The following is a 20,846-nucleotide window of genomic DNA, read 5'->3' on the forward strand; positions in this document are numbered from 1 at the left end:
CCTTTCCCCATTGGCTGCAGGTCCACTTTCGGAGATTTCTGCCCCAGTCCCCACAGGAGATCCTGTAAGCAACTCCCTTGAGTAACACTTCAGTGAATTACATGGCTGCGCTTTTAGGGACAGAAATTACCAGCAGAGAGGAAGGCAGTAATGACAACTCTTAATCCCCCACCCATCACAGTAAGTTACTGGGTGCACTTGCAAGGAAAGAGATAAACACAGCCCAGCCCTCTCATACATTCTGGCTCCAAGACCCATTTATTTCAGCATTTGCTTGCAAGAAATTCTTTTAATGTACTTTTCTTCACCAATCTTATATTCCAACAAAGACAATGTGCTGGTTTTGCCACAAATGACTGAGGACAGTATAGCATATGCTGATCAAAGGAGTCAGTACCAACAAACTGTGAAAGAAAACATGCCACTTGGCAAGTTCCTATGACACCAACAATTGCTTTGTATGAGCAAGAAACCAGGCAGTTCCATCTCACCACCACCGGCTTTTGCCTGTGTACAGGAGCACCACCACAGAGGAACTGCTTAGCAAACTAAAAATTACTACAGTCCATCCACTGCAAGTCACTGCGTAAAAGGAACATGAGCCTTGTTTCAATACTTTCTTTTAAGCAACTTTATATATATGTACAGACTAAAAACGTAATGTATCTTCAGCCTACTTGTAGGTTTTATTATTTTTAAGCTTGCATATCTTTTAATTTAAGAAATACTGTCATTACCTAGCTGAGTAAACCTTTTAACTGTTAAGAATGGTATATTATGACCATTAGGTTTATAATAAAGACCTCAACGTTCAGTTCTTCATGGAATTAGTTATCAACAGGAAAGAAATGACAGCCTCAAAAAGTCCAAAACCTACCAACTCCAGCTAGCCAGCTACCCCAAAAAAGTTTCTGGGGAGTAAGTTAGTGATATTCTCTGCAGGAGAAGGTTAACTGAAAAGAAGAAACAACATACATCTGTCCTGAGCCTGCATGCATGCTTTCCATGTTGGTGGATTCATGACCAACTTCTGCTTCCTCTCAAAAAAAGCCTAGTCTATAATATACTAAAACCAGTCAGAAGATAGCTGTAAAGGATGATTATGAAGTTATGGTTTCCATCACCTCCATGTACCTTCAGCTAACATCAGTATTCCATACATAATTCCCTGTCTTCCTTTGTCCTGTATCCCTACTCTCCCCAAATCCGTAGGTACCAACCCTTCTTCCTCTCACAGGCTAATGGATGAATAAATTAACCTTCCATCAACTGTTCACAGTCTGATTTTAACCTGAACATTGTAATTTCTCTTTTAAGCTTGAAGGCAGCCTTCTGCATATTAATCCTTTCCAGTTTTCCAGGTATGCCAACTGGTCTAATAAAAAACAATACTTTTGCCTGCAAATCATTTATATTATCCACTTTTCTTAACTCTATCCCAACTGTCTTCAGCCAATTGAACATCATCCCAAACAGTAAAAAGCAGATACACTACCACCCTCCTGTTATCCATGTGGACGGGCATCATCCATCGAAGTACTTCATGATGTCTAACACATCGTGCTTCACACAGATAATCCCCACTGCCCCCAGGAAAAGCAGGCTGGGCTCCAACTGTCAGTACTGATTTAACAGCACTAACCTACTCTTCTAGCTTGCACAAACTGTCTTTCTTAAGCAACCAGCATCATCTGCTATCTTGACTGCGACATGCACACAACTATTTCTAAAGTAAGTTTTAATTTCAAAACGAAGGATTTATACACTACACATCGCCTTCTTCAAGTTTAACATAGGTTTCTAGGATGCACTTCAATAATACATTCTTCTGAGGTGGCCTGTTAGGATGCAGAAGGCATTCTGGAGAAGCATGCTCAGTGGTTCTGTACTATGAAGCAGCTTTCCTGAATAAGAAATGTACATAAGGAGTATCAGGAAGAGTTTTGCTCTGTCCTTAGTAGAAGGAAGCATTTTATCTTAGCAAGCAGTAGCTGAGGTCAGGTTTCCGTGAATATGAGATTATGCTTTTTATTAAATTGTTCAGTATTTGATGTACACAAACCAGGAAGTCTAGTACATTCATCTCTACAGGCACTGACAGTCATATGAGATGAGTGCTGGGAGAGGAAACATGAAAAAAGTAGGTGAGAATACTTAAAAGGAGGTGTCACGTGTTCTGCAGTGATCAGTAATACAGTATTTGACAGCTTGGGCTTGCGCAGCAACCGCTTTCTAAAAAGACAACCAAACAACTTTCATACTCTGGCACACAGACCCACCCTAGTACAAAGGAAAATACCACCTGATCCATCACGCATCCCTCTCCTGGTATGCCTTCATCAAGTATGACCCTGCAGCACACCTTGCCCAGAAGTGTGCAGGGACTACTGTGTCCCACAGATGAAGCTGCTGCAGCAACGACAGCTTGGCTGAACAGTAGATAAGATTACTCCAGTTCTCATTTTCATGGTTAGGCGTGGCATATTACTGTCTAAATCCCAAAAACAGAAGCTTCAGTGAGAGCAGGGTAACCTATATTAAACATAAGCAAGTGCCATCTTAAATTGATAGACTCAAAAAATCAACTCAAATAATTATGCAGTGGTTAGGAATCTGCTCCCAAACCTTTATAAAATGCCAAATATATGGACAAGAACTTGCCACCAGGTATTTGAATCTTTACAGTTTCTTTTCAGGCCCTTTTCTGATACCAGAAGGGCTAGGAGCAACTTGCTCTAAATAAAAGTTGAGAATCTGGCATACCTTAAACTTTAAGAAGAAGCATCAGCTATTTACAGGACTTACAGCATGTACAAACAGAGGAAAGAAATGCAAGTAACTGCCGATGCAAACACAAGCAAAAAACTCACTAGGTAACAAGATGAAAAAATTACAACTACTGTTAAAACACAGGAGTCACCAGATGGGCACAGTCAGTTAAAGAATTTTACCAGTTTTGACCAGGATTTCAGTGATCAGAAAGAAACATCTGATACATCTGTAAACTTTTGCATGGTACGGGCCGAAAAAGAATCCACCTTCTAGTACAAAAAAGGCTAGGAGAGACAGAGTGGAAGTGCCAGTCAGGACTGCAATCTAAGTTTTAAACAAAGTAGAGTATTACTTCTTGTTCATCAGTAACTGAGGCCCTGGCATTTCTTTCTGTGAAAAGACAGCATGAGTAAGCCAGGTTGGTTTGGATTTCAGTGAATGGGAGAGTAGGGGAATGGATGGATAAATTTGTTCCACTGGGACAGACCCAGAATTCTGTTGGATGACCCCCATACTTCATCTGATTACAGAAGGAACTTTTTTTTTCCCCATATTATTTGAGAAAAACGTATGTTATGGGTTAACCCTGGTCAGCAGCTAAGCAAAGCTGTGCTTCTGTGAGCCACTTACCTCCCCCATCCCCAGGGGGCCAGGAAGAGACTATGAAGAGCAGAAGCAAGAAAACTCATGGGTTGATATAAAGACAGTTTAATAAGCAACGGAAAGAACAAGAAGGAGGAGAAACCCAAAAGAAGTGACACAAAAGCAATCACCTACCACAAGCAGAAAGACGCCCAACCTGTCTCAAGGTAATGGCTGCCTTCCAATAAATAGCCCTCCCCTCATTTTTTCTTTCTGAGCATAACGTTACATGGCATGGAATATGTCCTCGGTCAGTTTGGGTCAGCTTTCCTGGTTGCATCCCCTCCCAAGGGAAAAGAGAAAGCCTTGAAGCTGTGCAAGCACTGTTCAGCAATAGCCAAAAAACTGGCGTGTTACCAACACTGTTTTAGTTACAAATGCAAAACACAGCACCATACAGGCTATCACAAAAAAAGACAAATTAAAAAAAAAAATCTGTACCAGCTAGACCCAGTACCACTGTAAAGAACTCGGCCTTTATGATTAAATTCTGGTTTCTGAATGGTGAGCAGACTAATGACTAAGGCTGCTAACTGTTAAGAATGACTAATGATTCAGTCATTCTTAACCAGGATGAGAGAAATTTTAGATAAGCAAGAGCGTCCCAACAACAAAACATTTTTACATCAGCAGTATCACCAAAGAGAAAGCAACAAGGAAGGGAAGCTGTATGGAAATAAAAAAGATAATGCAAAACTCAATCTAATTAATTTAAAGTCAGGTAGACCCAGATTACCTCCCAAAATACTGAATCAGAGGTGAAATGGAACTATGTTTTTAAAAACAGCAAAGAGTAGAAACATACCAGTAAAACTGATGAGTTGATAAATGATCAGAGTAACTACAGCCATAGTAATCAGGCCTCAGTACTACATGGGAACAAAACCGTAACAAACAAACAAGAAGATATGTCTGCAAGAGTTGGAATTCAGGAAAACAATCCCTCTGTAATTTTTCAGAGGAAGGTCTGTATGTCATTATCTAATAACTCTGATTTTATAGACAAAAAAGAGATTTCAAATCTAATGCACCAGGCTACACTAAACCATTCATATGGTACAATAAAAGAAATTGCTATTAAACAAAAGGAAAAATGAAGATTAGTAAACATCTGTAAAGGAGAAGTAAACTAAAAAGTGCATTTATCTGTTTTTGTTGCCTTTTGGTCAATCTGAATAAAGAAACATCTCCTCCAAGTGTTCCTGACACCTAAAACATTCAATGCAAATTAATAAATTTTATAGCTAATACAAAATCAGAACACACTTTAAGAATCAGATGACCTTGAGAGGTAAGGTAATAGAAATGGAATTAATTTTGATAGGACTAATCACTGCATGATGCCTTGCAGAACTCATAAAGTAGAGCCTCATAATTTGGAAACGACGGGAGAGAATGCCACTGAAAGTTTCTGCTCTGTTTGTATTATGAAGCTTTAAGAAGGAAAAAGATAGCATTAGGATGTTTGTTCTTGGAGAGAAAGGGAATAACACATTGCATCACTGAGAGAAACTGTGGGCCAGCACATCAGTACCAGGCATCCATGCTCAGGAAGGAAAAGCTGAAACAAAGCAGGATGCAGACCAGGGCTATCAGGATGTCTGGGAAATAGAAGAGCTTGGCTCACTCAAGCTATCAAAAAATGCTGAAAGAGGATTGTGTTGCTTCCCACAAATATGGCTTAAGGATGCAGGAGGTTAACAGCGCAGAAAAAGAACAATTTAAGCTAAATACCACTAGCACAAGAACAACCATGTCAAAAGCGACTGAAAACATATTCTGAGGCTTCTTCTAATTACTTTGGCAGATTAAAAATATTCAACAGCTTTATAAACTGAACAAGATTTATCTTAAAAAGAGTATATTATACTGCTGCTAGAAACAGTACGAATCTACTTCTATGATGCAGGAACTCCTTTCTAGTACCATTTCCTGTCATTGAGGGGGAGAAGAGTGTGATTTTCCAAACGGACTGTCTTACGGACCAATGTCTCCTCGCTTCCATCGCTGCTTGAAAAACACACAGCAGAGCTACACTACCACAGGCTACAATGAGTATTCACTGGGCAAGAAGGAAGTCACTATCTTGGAGCAATGGCTTGCAAAGGCTTCTGTTTAAGCAGGGTTGCACCAGCCAGGAACCTTTCCCAAAAGACTACTCAGCTGAAAATCACCTTCTGGGGCCCGGGTGGGGAGGGGAGGCAGGATCTGAAAATTCAAGTACACACAAAAGCAACTGAACTAAGTTAATAGATATCATAGCCCTAACTTGTATTTATTCTATCACAGTCAACTTTTGATACAATGAATCACTACATTTCCTTAATTAATAAGGTGATCAACATTGCCCATACTTAGGGACCCATAGTTTCACTCAGAAACACAGCTTACACACTCATGTGACTTTTTTTGCCATATGTATTTCTTTTATGTACTAATTAGACCATCTAAAGATTAGGAAAGTTTTTTGACTCTTAAGTGAATCTTTCATGTTTAATCCAGATATTTAGGAAAAATTCCCACTATTTTCACATAATTTCTTTCCTTCTAGCATGTATTCTTAGAACAGTTTAATTTCTACATACAGCAAGTTTATCCTCTTTTGTTTGATTTGAAACTAAAATTTGGACTTGGGAAAGAAACTATTTCAGAACAAAATGGCACATCAAGAGAGAAAATCCCATTATTTTTGTTGCTCTAAATTCATGCCATCAACACGTTTAATGAGTGAGGATGTGAATTTATCTCAGAGAAAAATGACTGATGATAAAAGAGACTACCAGTTGCGAAAGAAAGCATTCTCTAGCACAAATTGGAAGAAAAGTTAATTTAATTAGGAAACCGAGCAAAAGGTAATTTAAATCCTTAGAAAATCTGCTGTGCTTTTAAATAAAGCCTTGTTACTAAGAGTTACATTTCAGAGAGGTGTAAACACATAAAAAGAAGTAAGTACAATCTCTGCAGAACAGCAGAACAAGAAAACTAGGGGTAATGGTACCTAAGGTTCTGTACTTTTCCAATAATGTTTGTGTTTGGCTTTTGATTTCAGGTAACTAGCACACTCATAAGAAATACCCACATATTATCAGAAATAATATGCTACAAAATTTATTTTTAGACAAGTCAAGGCAGATAATATCTACTTAGACTTCTTAGGCACAAGATATTCTATCTGCATTTCAGGACTGGAAACAAAAAACTGACCAAGTACCTGTATTAAGTCATCCGAGTTAATGGTGAATGGCCACGGAACCTCTATCACTTTGAGAACATTGTTCAGAACAAAACCATTACTCATTTTTCACTTGCACTCCATGAATTCCCTGTCTCTGTCTGTAGTCTTACAGCATCTCATCACGTGAGGTCTTGAGAGACATGACCATGTCCCAGTGCTTATTTTAGCTTCTTAATCCCGAACAGTGACTTTCACAAAGTGTTCCTTAAAGGGACAATAAGGTCAGAAACTACAGATCAAACAAATGGCTTTCATGAATTAAAAATAAAGTACTACAGATCAAATACACCTATCAAGTACACATAAAGCTGTGATTTTTGTACGGGGTATAGTGTGTAACCCCTCAAGCTGAAGTTATTCAAATATATAAATATATAAAAATCCCCACTTTTTCTTACCAAACAGCGTAATACAACTGGGAAATAGTACACTCTGTTAAGACAGACATACACTCAAAGTATACAAAATATTATACCACAGCTAAGGACACCAGCGCCTCTCAATTCATTTAGTTTGATGGTACTTGCATTGGTATTTCCTCAAAGCTCAAGTGCAGCAGGAAAGTTAGAAAACAAATCCACAGGCAGAACATCACTACCTGCTCAGCCAGCCTGCAGCTCGTGTGCTCCAGCAAGCGAGGTGCAAAGATACCACTACCTCGCCTAATCTCTCACTGCTCAGCCTAAAAGGGTGTCCATAAAATAAGGCACTACTAGCTTCCTGCTTTATAGCCCAGCGGCTCAATGTAATGCTGCAGAAATACTGTGCACAGAGGGAACGAGCTTCTTGCTTTTGCAGGTCTGCTGCAACAGTGTTGTATCTTTAGAATTACTTGCCTTGAATAATTTTCCTAGGACACACAGGTATAGCTTATATGGTATGTGGGAACCTTGCATAATCAGCAGGCTCTGAGTTTATGCTCTTTCACCCAATCTCCAAAAAACCCAGCCTCTGTCAGTTACAAAAGGCAGGCTGCGCTTCTCTGATAACCCGAGACAGTTTCCTGTTCAAAGCTCTGCAAATTATGAAAAGTAACAGCCAGACATACCATTTCAAGTAGGTAGAGGAGGAACAGCTATTGCTTCTTTTAAAAGGCACAACCTGACCTGTCACAGCAGCAGCAAAATAAAGACTTATCATACAAATAAGGCATGGATGTCTAAGAAGTAAAGAGGTATCACAAGATCAGATGCATATGCACTATTGACATTTCTTTCAACTTTATCACAAGGATTTCTAGCACAACAGAATCACAGAAAAAAAAAGGGAAAAAAAAGGATTTCTAGCACAACAGAATCACAGAAAAAAAAAAAAAAGAAAAAAAACAGGAAAAACTTCAAGATTTAAGAATAGGATACAATATTACACAAAGTATATCAGGCACCAGAATTTTCTCCCATGACAAACTGATCAAAACTGTACAGAAATCACAGAACACAGAAGGCAGAAGAATTGCAAGAGTCAGTGATTTCCTTGAACTTAGCTAGAAAATTCCTTTCGGAATTATCTTTACCACCTTTGTTGACCCAATTTTCTCAAAATTAAAAGATCCACAGAAACCATGTGACTCACTGACTTGGATGCAGTGTTTTATCAGCTTGCAAGGTGATGGAGACAAAGTTATCCTCTTCCCTCTAGGCCATACACACTACTGATTTACAACTGACTGAAGTACTGAAATACTCTGCTTTAACTCATGCATGCTGACATTTCCTCTTTGCATTAGGAAGACTTACAGCTTTTTAAGATCACCCCTCCTTCGTGATGGTCACCTGGCCTTCTCACAGGACTTCAGCCACTTGAAATTAAGACAAGCACAGCAACCAGGACTGGTGCTATATCAGACCCACCAAGGGCAGGCTGCAGAGCTGTTAGGTTGCCAGCTGACACTGTGCCTGAGGTCTCAGAGGTTCTATGCAGGCCATTCGGATCGTCTCTGAAAGTCTCAGCCTAAAAAGCTGGAAAGCCAGTGCAAATAATTTAATACTATTTAGCATTTGAACTTGCCAACCTTATTTGAAGGTTTAGACAATAACCTCCCTGTGTTACCAACACTGCTGCTTCATTGTCTTTGCAACAGCTTACACCACAACAGAACCAAGAAAAAGGGACAGGAAGAACCTAGATACTCCAGCCCTCTCATTATGGGCCTGTTACTTGAAACCTGTGTAATTTTTACCAGTTCAGATCTTTCTCCAACTGGAATTGTCATGCACCCTGACAGCAGTGGAAGAAGCAATGTCAGCAAGTTCAGCTGAAGGACAGCAATCACTCGATGACCCAGGTTGCTGTGAGCATCACCCCTTTCAATTTTTTTCTGGCTGCTGAGGGTGTGACTGAGAAGCTTGCAAAAAAACCAGCATGGGAGCAGAGGACAACGCTCCAGCCAGATGGGATGCAAAGGCTCCTTCAACAGCCTGGATCTGCAGGATGAAGCTTCCATAGAGGCTTCCACAGGGAAAAACTCAACCCAGAGTCCCCCAAATCCAGGTCCAACAGCACATCATATCTGCCCTTGATACAGTACAGCAGTGGGCCAAAAAAGCAGATCTTAAAAAACATTCAGCAAGGAACACTTTTGGATTTACGAACTCTGTGCAAAAGGTACACCCTCTTGCAGAGGAAGACGCACAGGAGGGAGTAGAGCTTCTTCTCCAGAGGGTCCAGATCAAGGGGACCACCCCAAACCTGAAAAGGAAGTCTCTCTCTCTGCTCTTAGCTAAGAAAAAATAGCTAAAGAGCAAAGGGAAAAAATCTAAAACATGATTCAAAACTGTTTTAAAAGAACCTTCCATTTTCTAACTGGAGCTGTCCATTTGTAAAGCAAAGCCCACACAACTCAACGATGCATATCGACAGGAAGCAGGATTTCATCTAACATCCCCAGGTGGAGGGCACAAGAGCCCTAGGCTGGCCACAGAGCCCACTGCCTTTGCTCACCTTTTAGATGTAGAAAGCACAGGCAGGGCACGCAGCGCATGGAAACAGTCCCCAGGCAAGCATGCAAGGCAGTGTTCTTCTATATGGCACAGTGCACACACAGGCTGCTGAAAGCTGAGCTCACTGATAACTGCTCCAAGGCATGCTCTATGCAGAGGGAGCCTCTGACTGGCAAAGAATAATATGCTAAAACGAACACTTCAGAAGTGTGTCATTTGGAATATTTATTTGGAATATTAAAGTACAAGCAAACCTTTAAAACAACAACCAACTCCTTCCAACACTTAGTAATTTCGCAACATAACTTCAAGATAAAAATCACAGATTAGGAGAGAGTATGATACAATATATTGTTAAAAACCAGACCAAACCAAAGACTGATGGTATACAGATTCCTGCCTCAAATATGCACCGACATTTACTTAAATTAGCCAGATCCTCGACTGGCATAAAACCAATTATCCTCAACTCCAATGCAGTCACTTACACCATGCTGACTTACATAAAATATGAATTAAACTCATCACACCCATTACAAAGCTAAAGTTTTACCTGTGGTTTGATCTTCCTGGCAATAGAACCTCAATGCTTGCTTAGTCATAGAATTAAAACCTGCATGTACACATGCATGAACTGATTAGTGTAATAAGTGAAAAATATGTTGCTTTATTGAAACATTATGGCTGTAATTCTGAAGGCTGACATTACACAATGATAGTTCTGGTTCTTGCTGTGCCTCAGCTCCATGAACACAATCCATTTCAATTTCTTACAGAATGAAGACAACAAACACTTCATTGATAAAAAGTGTTTCACCCTTTTGATGGAGTGTCATCAATGTTTTCTCAGATATAACATACCAAACAAGATAAAATGACAGTTTAATATGGCCAAGCTTGCATTCCTGTAACACAGCCAAGCTGTAATTGCTTTGGGAACCAAGGTCAGAATCGGATTTAATGCAAGATCCTAAATGCGCAAGCCTTCAACATATCCTGAAAGTTAGAGTATTTCAGATTCTTGTAGGGTCTATGACAGGAACTGAGAACTTGTGGTTAAAACCTGTACGACATTAAGGCATGCCTCTAGTATTTGAGCCAGCAGCTCTGATCTTGGCACAAGCCTTACACAGGACCCTTCCAGTTACTGCATGCGTACTGGAACACCACCTCACTTCTCACCTTCCCCCCAGCTCCCATTTTCATTTTGCCTCCCTTCTCAAAATGCACAGTGATCATTCAAGTTTGACCAAATAGCTTCTCTTTTTCTAACGTAACACACACAAAACGTAAACCACAATTTTTCTTAGCTGAAGTCAGCATACGTATTCTTGAAACAAGAGGTTTCAATTGCTGCTGCCTTCTCTAGTGCAGTCCTGAGCTAGGGGGGTGGAAGAATATGGAAACAAGTTTTGTACATGTCTTTAGCCACTGTTCCTTTTAAACTATCCCCATGTTGAAAGTTAAAAGCAACCCTCCCTTCAGAAAAAAATAGCTGCACACTTCAAAAATTTCATTTCACAGTTTTTTTCTGTCTTTCATCCCTATACAATCTGTCTACAAAACAGCTTCTTCTTTGCAAGTTACACAGCATGTAGAACAAAGCCAGCCTCGCAAGTACAATGGCTTTAACACACATACAGATCTGCAGTAGTCAGTATTTTGAAATGCTCTTTTCAAACCTTTGGGGAAATTAATTATTCAACAGCCACGTGTCAGAGATATTTGTCTCACATTTGAAGGCTCCTCTTATCCTTCTTCCCCAAGGAATTTAGCAATACTCTTTTGTTTCAACAAACCAGCAGTTCCTCGTGCAACAGGACCAGTCAATGCAGATAACAATCAAGCAGGCATTTCCTCCAGTTCTTCAGCCCATCAGGACCACCTCCAAAGGCCAGCACTTGACTCCTTGTTGAAGACCTAACGAGGCACCAAAGAGAGCAGCAGGAACGTACTTCCAACGCTAACACAAGAATTCAGTAAAAGTACCCTTCCAGACCCACAGGTTGGTCCCACAGGTTTCCTCCAGTAATATTTATTTTTCATATCTCAAGAAAGACATCCTACAAAAGTACCCACCTGCTCATATATGAAAGCAGACAACCCTCCTATCACTTTTTTGGTCTTCCATGTTTAAAAATGCAACCATGATTACAGGACTTTTCTACGGCAATAAATCAATGACACAAGCTAGAAATAAAAGACAGACTACAGCAGCCTGACTCTTACCTTTGTATGAAGGTCAGAGACAGCATTATCATTCCCAACCCATCCGGGACAAAGTATTCAATAGTATTTTCAATTTTCTCATACTGTTCACAGGAACCACCTTTGAAACACAGTCCTGTAGATTACTATGGCACTCCAACATCCTACGTAACACAGGAAGAACCTAGCATACCACTGTTCTTAATAGAGGTCAAAATCCCATATTTCCAACACAGAAAAAGAAATTTTCAAGGACTTATTTACATGGCCTGTATGTCAAGTAGCAGCATGTATCAGGTCGTGTCTTTCACATTAAGTCACTAAGTCCAATAGTGCAACCCACACAGCTTGGGATGCTCCTGGGACACTGTTGCCCTTCTGCTCACCTGCGCTTGCATAATGGTCTATTTATCAACCATCATTTGCTTTCCACATGAAGAAATCTATCCCTTCTTACCAGAATAAAGTCTATCTCAAAGACTCATGGATCTGGCATTCCAGCCTTTCTAATTCTCGCCTGAGAACTGCATGCATCTACAGGAAGCTACAAGCTTTAAATCTCCTTTTGGAAACCCTGAATTTTAGGCATGAAGTAATGCAGATTTCTAGCATCAAGTCAGAGTCTATGAAGACGCAAGGAAGATAAACTCTATGATAAGCTTCAATCTAACCAGAAATTTTCTGAAGTCTTAGTATTTAAAAAATACTGAAAATGTAGTGCCATGCCAAGAGAAAAATGTACTGTGGTCTGAATTTTAAACTCTAGATAAACTAAGAACATCTCAGAACTAAAGAGGTATGTCAGCTATTTTGTCTGTGTGTCTTCCTCCTTCTTTACGTGCAGAAAAGGCAATACTTGGTCAAATATTGACTTTATCAGCTTTAATTGATTTATTTTGGTGGACAGGACAGCTCATTGATAAAAATTCAGCTGAGATCAGTTTGAATTCAATTTCTGGAAATATAACCCAATGCAGCCAATGAAAGCACTTTTCTGAATACTGCAAAGTTAGCATCCTCCTTCCTATCTTCTACCTTTGTACAAAGAACAGCACTACAAAAGGGCACACAGGCCCTTCAGATAAATGGTTCCAGTTTGAAGGAAGTAACAGATTCTTTAGTTCTCCATACCTACATTGCAAATATAGAGTCCTCAGCAAAACAGCAGAGTATTAGCACACTGTTAGATGAGACACCATGAGCTAGGGGAAAAGCCTGGAAAATGTCAGAGAATGGTATGAGTTTGTTTGCTTTAAGAAAAAAAAAAATCCAATAGAAGACTCTCCACAGCATTCAAGTGTGGTACAGGAAAGGAGCTCCTTTACAGCAGCAAAGCTATATTAATGAGAACCCCTGTCAAAAGCCTCACAGCTGCAGATCTCCCACGCTTTCCCAAAAAACAAAGGGTAAGCTTCTTTAGAAGCTGCAGCAAGAAATTAAGTCTGTACAATCACTCGCTATATTTCCTTACCTAACACAGGCAGCATACACATTTACTCATCAAAATCTTTCACTGGCAGTGCATATTGATTCCTGGATTATTTTTTTGTTTGTTTTCACAGAGCCACGTTAAGTACCAATGAGGAGTAAGAAATTTACGTACAATGGAAAATCCCTCATGTATTAAAGCTCACTTGTTTTTTAACTTTCAAAGAAAACCCCACACTCAAGAGATGCTACATACTGGAGATTCAATTTAGAAACACAGCTAAGTGAAATGAAGAATAATCAGACTGAAGGGTATTTCCCACTTCTTTAACACCACAAGAGAAAGGAAATGTTAGTTAGTGACACTCCAATGCAATTTGCTTGAGTACAGAAAAAGCACACAAACGTAAAATACTAATACAAGCGGGCTAACAGAAAAGCAAAACAATCTACCCACAAACAACTGCACTGTAATCTCTTTCTGGTTCCTTGTTTTGTTTCTAACATTCTTTCAGCAAGGACCAAAATGCAACTGGCAAAACAGTAACTGCCTCCCCAAAACCAAGCAGATCAAATAATTGCATTGCATACGTTTCCATTTGGTTTCTAATGCAGAGTTAAATGATTCCTAGTTCTGAGCACGGTGTTGGAAGAAACATGTTTAATCATAGACCATGCCAAGATGGATGGTAAAGGAAATTCAGCAACACATATTTAGACTCCCCAACAAGACCCTGCTACATTGCAACAGTCTCCAAAACGAGAACACAACATAATCCACAAGTAAAAAGCCTTAACCTGAAGACTGCGAACAAGTCACAGGAAATAACCACCCAGCCACAGAGGAGTACCAAGCATGTGCACTCAGAAGATCTTTCATCTCAAGTGTCACACTCAAAAACTTCAAGTACCCACTGAAAGGAAATACTGCTTCCTACTGGTTTGGAAATTTTCCTGCAAAAAGTTAATCAGACACCAGATACTGGACCAGCTGCTGAAATCCTTGCTGCAGGATGAGCCCAAAAACCTTCTCCACAACAACTTGCTGCTACATGACTTTCATGCTTTTGGGAGAGGGAGAATCATGTAGGTTATACGCTTTCAGTGATGCACATTGCTCAAAAGGGAGCAGGGAGCTAGAAGATGTAGTCCACCAATAGCAAATGACACAAGACACGCTGCACCTCACTTGGATGTTGTACCAGCAGATCTATTACTCCCCGACCAAACACAGAAGAATTTAAAATTTCCCCAGCAGCTCTGCCTATGGAGGTAGTAGTGTTCTTCCCCAGACAGGGCTGGATTACCACTAGTTTGTTTCTGCTTGTAACTGGTGATGGTGATCAATGAGCTACTCTCTGCATCTTTACAGGAAGGTTACATAGGACAGAGAGGCTATCCTTCAAATTTAGTACGATTTTAGCAATTAAAATCAAGCCTATACCTAAAACAGGGTTTCTACAAATACAGTGTCTCTTAAGAATTTGATCCTCTGACCGTGATGTTGACTTTTAATGAATAAACAACTGTAGCACCAAACTTGTACAAACATTAATGTCTCCATATTCTATGCTATGACTTGGATCATTAAATACCATGTTCCTAAGTTATGTCATGTCAGATGGAAGTACTTTCATACAAACACTCCAGATTTACCCCAATTCAGGGATCTAGGAAGCTTGCTGGCCAGATCTAATGCTTAACAAGAGACGCTAGAAACTTTGTGATGTGAGATGCCAGACACCAAACAGAATGTGATTCACCTTCTATTGCTTCCCTGCCATCCCTCTCTCCAGTCTGCAGGCTATCACCATCACCCTTCTTCAGATCAGGAATCTGAGGCAAAAAAAAAAAAAAAAAAAAAGGAAAATGAAGACAAACAACCTCTACAAATGTTCCAGCAACAGCAAAATAGTATCAGTGACAGCAAAGATGCTCTTTTCATTAAAGATCAGACTACATGCTTCTTTAGCTCTTCAGCAGTCTTGGATACAAAGCATCAGTATCAAAAGCTTTTTTTCACTTCTATTTTCCCAGAAAGTAGCCCCTTCCTCCTAAACTACGAGCTGGTCATTAACAGACCATATCCCTTTTAGGTTGAATCAGGACCTCTGCTAAAGATCATGCATAGATGTCATTCAATGACACCTTCATGAATAGAACAGCACTATGGTCACACAGCGTGCCTGCAGTCAGCACAGCGTCATGGCTGATCCACTAAAGCTCATTGTCAATATCTGAGCCATGACGAAAACTGGGTAACAATGCCTACAAGTGGCATAAAATGAGAGAGACTGAAGCTTCGTTAGTTGATACGGCAAGTCAACAGTAGTAGGGAAAATATGGAGGCATTTGCGGTCCCTCCTGCAAGAGGACTTATTTGTAGCGATGAATACAATTCCACTAACACAATCTGGAGGAAAAAAAAAAAAGAAAAAAAAAAAAAAAAGAAAGTTCAAGCTGTGTTGGATGCAGAGAACAAACACATTGTCTTACTCCATAAGCAAAATAATGGAGAACCTGCTGCAGCAATCGGCTCCTTCAGCCTTTCCAAATTGAAGTAGAGAAGTTCAAGGTTTGGTCTGAGTGGGGAACGGTGCAGGTAACTAGCAGGATTGCCGCAAGCACGTAACAGGTATACAAAGGCATTAGGACGCAGGCTGGAGGAAGGCATTAATGAATTAGAGTAAAAGACACTTTAGATAACTTCTACTCTAACAAAACACCTACTTTGTCAAAGTAAAGGAAACAAACTTTTTGAGGGCAAAACTCACTTCAGGGTGATACAATCTACCTGGACCCTTTGGAAGGCATCAAACGGGAAATCAACGATAAAAGCAAATATGATCTACCAGAAGGAAACTGCATATGCTCATATGTGGTCATGCACACACAAGCCTGTGGGACAGTAATTCAAACAACTCAATGCCATCATATGACAAAATACTCAGCAACAAACAGAAAACACTTCAGAATCGCATCAACAAAAAACCCCTTATGTGTTCCGCCGGCTACCCCTAAAATGGATCCTGAATGATCCACCGATAGCATTGTACAGCCTATGACTTGGAAGAGTCAAGAGGTTCATATTTCAGTATTATAGTGTATGTCCCTAAGTCTACTTTGTGCCCCTCCATCCCTAAAAGAATACTCAAACTCCAGAATGCAGCAAGCAAGAGCTGGAAAACACACCAATACAGGCTGCCGTGTGCTTCATATCTTGAAACACTTAACCTACTGATCTCTCAGCATTATTTTGTGAACAAATACTGACACATTTTGTTTACCAACTGATGTGCTTTCTGGAGAGCTACAATCCAGAGAGCTATTTGCAAGACTACTAGTATGTTTTGGGCAAACAAAAAACAAAACCTTGAAGTCATAAAATTTAGATACATGACCCGCTTAAAACTGGAGTGTAGTTTTGCCCTACATTAATGGATATTTTTTTAACACTAAAAGGCAATCTAGCTTTAGAAGCTAACAATAAACTGCTACAGAGTTCATAACTTATACACTATTTCTAAATCAGAGCAATACTCCTGCTGCCCTTTGATGGCTTCAGTAAATCAGAGACTACTTTCTCAGATATTACAGTCCTTGCTAGCAACAAAAGGTGAGATCGCTCCTGTCAGTTTGCTCATTTTTCACTAGAACTTTTTTTATGATGCAGTGTTATGCATGTTACTACGTTACTTCTAAGGAAGGGAAGACAGAGCAAGTCTGAAAATTAAACATTACCAATATGATGACACATACATAAACTCTCCTCTCTGCTCCAAGTATATTTTTGTATTTAACAAAATCTGTGACACACAATATACCCTTATGAATTTTATTTTTGAAAGCAAAAGAATCAGAAGGTTCAATTATATTCATCATTCTAACAAAAGTACATTTTAAAGACTGCTAATCATCAACCTTATTGTACACAGCTCAATGATCAACACTAACGTCTGGAACTTACAAGCAGGCAACCCCCCAGTTTGACATGCAAACCCCTACTTCAGATTTGCAGTGAACATGGGAGGAAACCTAAGACATACAGAAAAGAGGTATGGCAATGTTTTGTCTGAAGATACCCAAGGTAGCCTAAGTGCTGAGAATAAAACTGCCATGGAGCTCAATGCAAGCTGCAACAAACACCTCACTGCCCAGGTAGGTACTTGGGCACCTCCCTACTCAGATCTCCATGCTACCATAACTATCCTGCCCTCAGCAGCAGAGCTGATCTAGGTTAAAAATAACACAGGCATTTCCCCAGTACACTCAGTTTCTACAGGCATCCACATGGTGTGGCTTGGGAGAAAACAAGAAGGCTAAAGTGATGTTCTAGCTCCTCAAAGGTTCAAATCAACATTTTCTCTTTGTACGACTATCAAATCTGGCCTCTGGTTTTCCCTCATTTGCAGTAAACTTTTCATAGTCTTTACCCATGGCTTCATATGTATGTGGTCTGTAGAACCAAGATAACAAAGGCATACATGAACAAGTAACACTTGAGAACAAGTCATTTTGCAGAGACTGCTCTGAACAACATTGCAAACAGGCTAAGAAAGCAGTCCCAAGTGCCTTTGCTACATCTACATTGACAAACGTAACTCAGTTTGCTTTGTAAAATAAAACACTACAGGATTATATTAAGGGCACTGTGGCATACTTTGAATAGTGGGAGACTGCTTCCTCTGCAGTGTAAGAAGGTGGTAGAGGTAAATGGAGGAAGAAAAAGGCCCAGCCTCGCCAGGGCCCTCATGCTTCCCACCTCTTCCCACCTACTCAACTGCACCAGAGGACAGAATTCTCCTCTCTGCCCCAGCACCACCCTGGTATGAACAACAAGCAAAACAGCCATGGACTCCTCCAAACTCCAGGTGGGCAGTGAGTTGCATGCAGGCAAACAAAATAACCTTGAGGATTAACATGGGCCTGATACTACCTGTGGAGTCTTACTTGGATGCCCAGTTCTCACATTGGAAAACCTATAGCTGTACATGGAAGAAATCAACTTTACTGCCTCCTAACAGCCAGCCAAGATGACTAACTGGAAGCAGGTCTCCATTTCTTCTGATTTTGTTTCTAGAAAGCTCAGTCCTAGGAAGAATCGGTTTGCATCTTGTTTTTTGCTGCAGTCAGTGAGCAGGTATCAGGGTGCCTCTTCCCATGCAAAGAAAAGCCTTCCCCTCAGAGGGATTTACAAACTGCAGCCCACATAGTGTAACTTTACCCAGAGGTGTAATAACACCCCTTTCATAGCACAAAGACAGGTATTAGTACTACTATAATTTATTTATGAAGGCAGATTAGAAGCTAAGTCAATTGCTTTTAAAGCCCTTATGCACCTGTCCACAGAACTGTGCCATGGTTGGCAGATCTTTTGTTTATGCAAACTTCACCTTGTGCAAAGAGTCAGTGGGAGGCCAGTTTGCCACTCACCCTGAGAGCACAAGGTGGATCTTGGCACAAGGAGAAGCTAATTTTCCCCCAACAGAGTGGTGGCAAGAGGACAAGTTATCAACCTCTGCACTACTCACAGGCAAGTACCTTCCTGAGTAAATACACCCAGCACCACTAAAGAAGTAATTTGTCCTGTATGTGTGCACCCTATTCTCATAGTCTTGGCACATGACAGAGTTCTATCCACCCCAAACAGCCCACAGGAGCTCTGCTCTGCTCACCCTGAGGTAGCACTGCACCAGCCTACCAAGCACAAACAGGTTCAGTTCCCACTGCCCCAGCAGGCTATGCAGCCACGTGCACACACAGCACTAATACCCAAGACAACCTGTTCCCCCTCTGTTAGGCACAACTTTACAAGCTAGCGCAGAAAAGCTCTGTGTACCCTTTGTGGTGGTTTGCTGTCCTCAGGTAAGAGGGAAGAGGAAGGTTTATTCCCACCTCTTCCAATTCAGGCATAAATGGCATCCATGAGAACTGTGATGTATTCCACACTAAGTGCTTCCTTCCTTGGCATACATCTTAGCTCTCAGTCTTTTGGAAAGAAAGACTGAGGACAAGATGTCCCTGAATCATTAAAAAATAAAAAAATAAGATAGATTGATTGCCCAACCTTTGTTCTAAAGCCAACTTTCAAGCACACTTAATTTTAACATTTTTATTGGTACCACCTCGTTGAGGTTTGCAGTGTTCAATTTCCTTATTAGAGGTGCACTCTGTGGAGTTCAGTATTAGGGAGAGTTCATCAGGGTTTTCATTTTACAAAAGAGGGATTAACAGGCAGTTGAATGAGTCAGGAAATATATACTTGGAGCCAGATAATATTTTCGGAAAGTTAGAGGCCCAGTGGCTTTGGGTTTCTGTTTTGTTTGCTTGTTTTGTTTTGTTTCTTTAAACTTAAAACACAACCGAGGGTGCGTAACACTTACTAGTCTTTTAGCTCATTTCAAGACCAACACAGAGAGAAACCTGTTCTTTTCAAGTTGAATGTCCAGTCTCTGCAACTAACACTCTTCAGTAAAGGTCAAGACATACAGAGCAAGGAGGACTAGACCTAACCATTACCTTGTAAATATTTGCTTCCATAATGGATCAAACAGGAAGAGTTTATTCATATAGCAGCCTGCCAGTACCTAAAGAGGGCCTACCAGAAAGCTGGAGAGGCTTTTTACAAGGGCATGTAGCAATAGGACAAGGGGTAATGGCATTAAACTAAAAGACGGTAGATTTAGATCAGATATTGGGAAGAAATTCTTTACTGTGAGGGTGGTGAGGCACTGGAACAGGTTGCCCAGAGAAGCTGTGGATGCCCCATCCCTGGAATTGTTCAGGGCCAGGTGGATGGGGCTCTGAGCAACCTGGTCTAGTGGGAGGTGTCCTGTCCATGGCATGGGGGATGGAACTAGATGATCTTTAAGGTCCCTTCCAACCCAAACCATTCTATGATGGTAAAACATATGATGGTACCTTGGAGATATAAAAGCAACCTAAACTGCAAAATCTGGTGAATGGCTAACACATCCTTTGGGGAGCAGGAGACCCAAGCTGAACAAGGCTCCCAATCTTCAATTAAAGAACATTTACCCAATCCAAATTTCATAAAAAGCTATGACAGAAAAACCAGCAGTTTATGAGAATCAGTATTTTTTCATTCACAACACCATCATTAGAAAGTTCTCCCCAATACTAATATATAGCCACTGGGATAATAAATCACAGCTGCTCAAAGAAACGTGATACTTGTCACCATTGCAAAGCACATGCCTCTACGTTCTCCAGGTTTCACTGTCTCAAACTGTAGGCTGTTTCCATGACTTTGATCACACCCATACAGATCCAACTTAAGTTGATTTATCAGTCAGCACACCAATGGCCTGCAAAGGCCATTATCTTACACATACACTACTAGAAAAACATATGCATTTTGATAATTGGTCTACTGCATTCTTCAGTTCTTCCAAACACTTTTTTTAATTAACTATCATTTTAGCTTTTTCAAATATCACTCAGATAAAAGTGACTCATATCAAATGCTAGCTTGCTCTGTTGTAAAGCTAAAATAATTGTCTTTAACATAGAGCTACTTTGTTCTGAGCATGATGGGGCAAAAACCTCACAACACAAACTTTTCCAGTGGCATCAACACTGAAGACTAGATCAGCAACCCT

The 20,846-nt window shown here is 40.3% G+C and overlaps 1 protein-coding gene across 4 annotated transcripts in view; it reads right to left on the reverse strand.

Moving 5' to 3' along the window:
- AGPAT4 (1-acylglycerol-3-phosphate O-acyltransferase 4) overlaps positions 1-20,846 on the reverse strand; it is a 79,957-nt gene that overhangs the window by 41,794 nt on the left and 17,317 nt on the right. The window contains exon 2 of one of the 4 annotated variants that reach the window (XM_055810568.1): positions 14,988-15,060. The exons of the other annotated variants lie outside the window; for them this stretch is intronic. The gene's annotated coding sequence lies outside the window, so the exon portion shown is untranslated. The remainder of the gene's footprint in view (positions 1-14,987; positions 15,061-20,846) is intronic. 4 annotated transcript variants of the gene reach the window in all.

The sequence above is a fragment of the Falco peregrinus genome, chromosome 7 (assembly GCF_023634155.1).
Source record: "Falco peregrinus isolate bFalPer1 chromosome 7, bFalPer1.pri, whole genome shotgun sequence".
Taxonomy (NCBI): domain Eukaryota; kingdom Metazoa; phylum Chordata; class Aves; order Falconiformes; family Falconidae; genus Falco; species Falco peregrinus.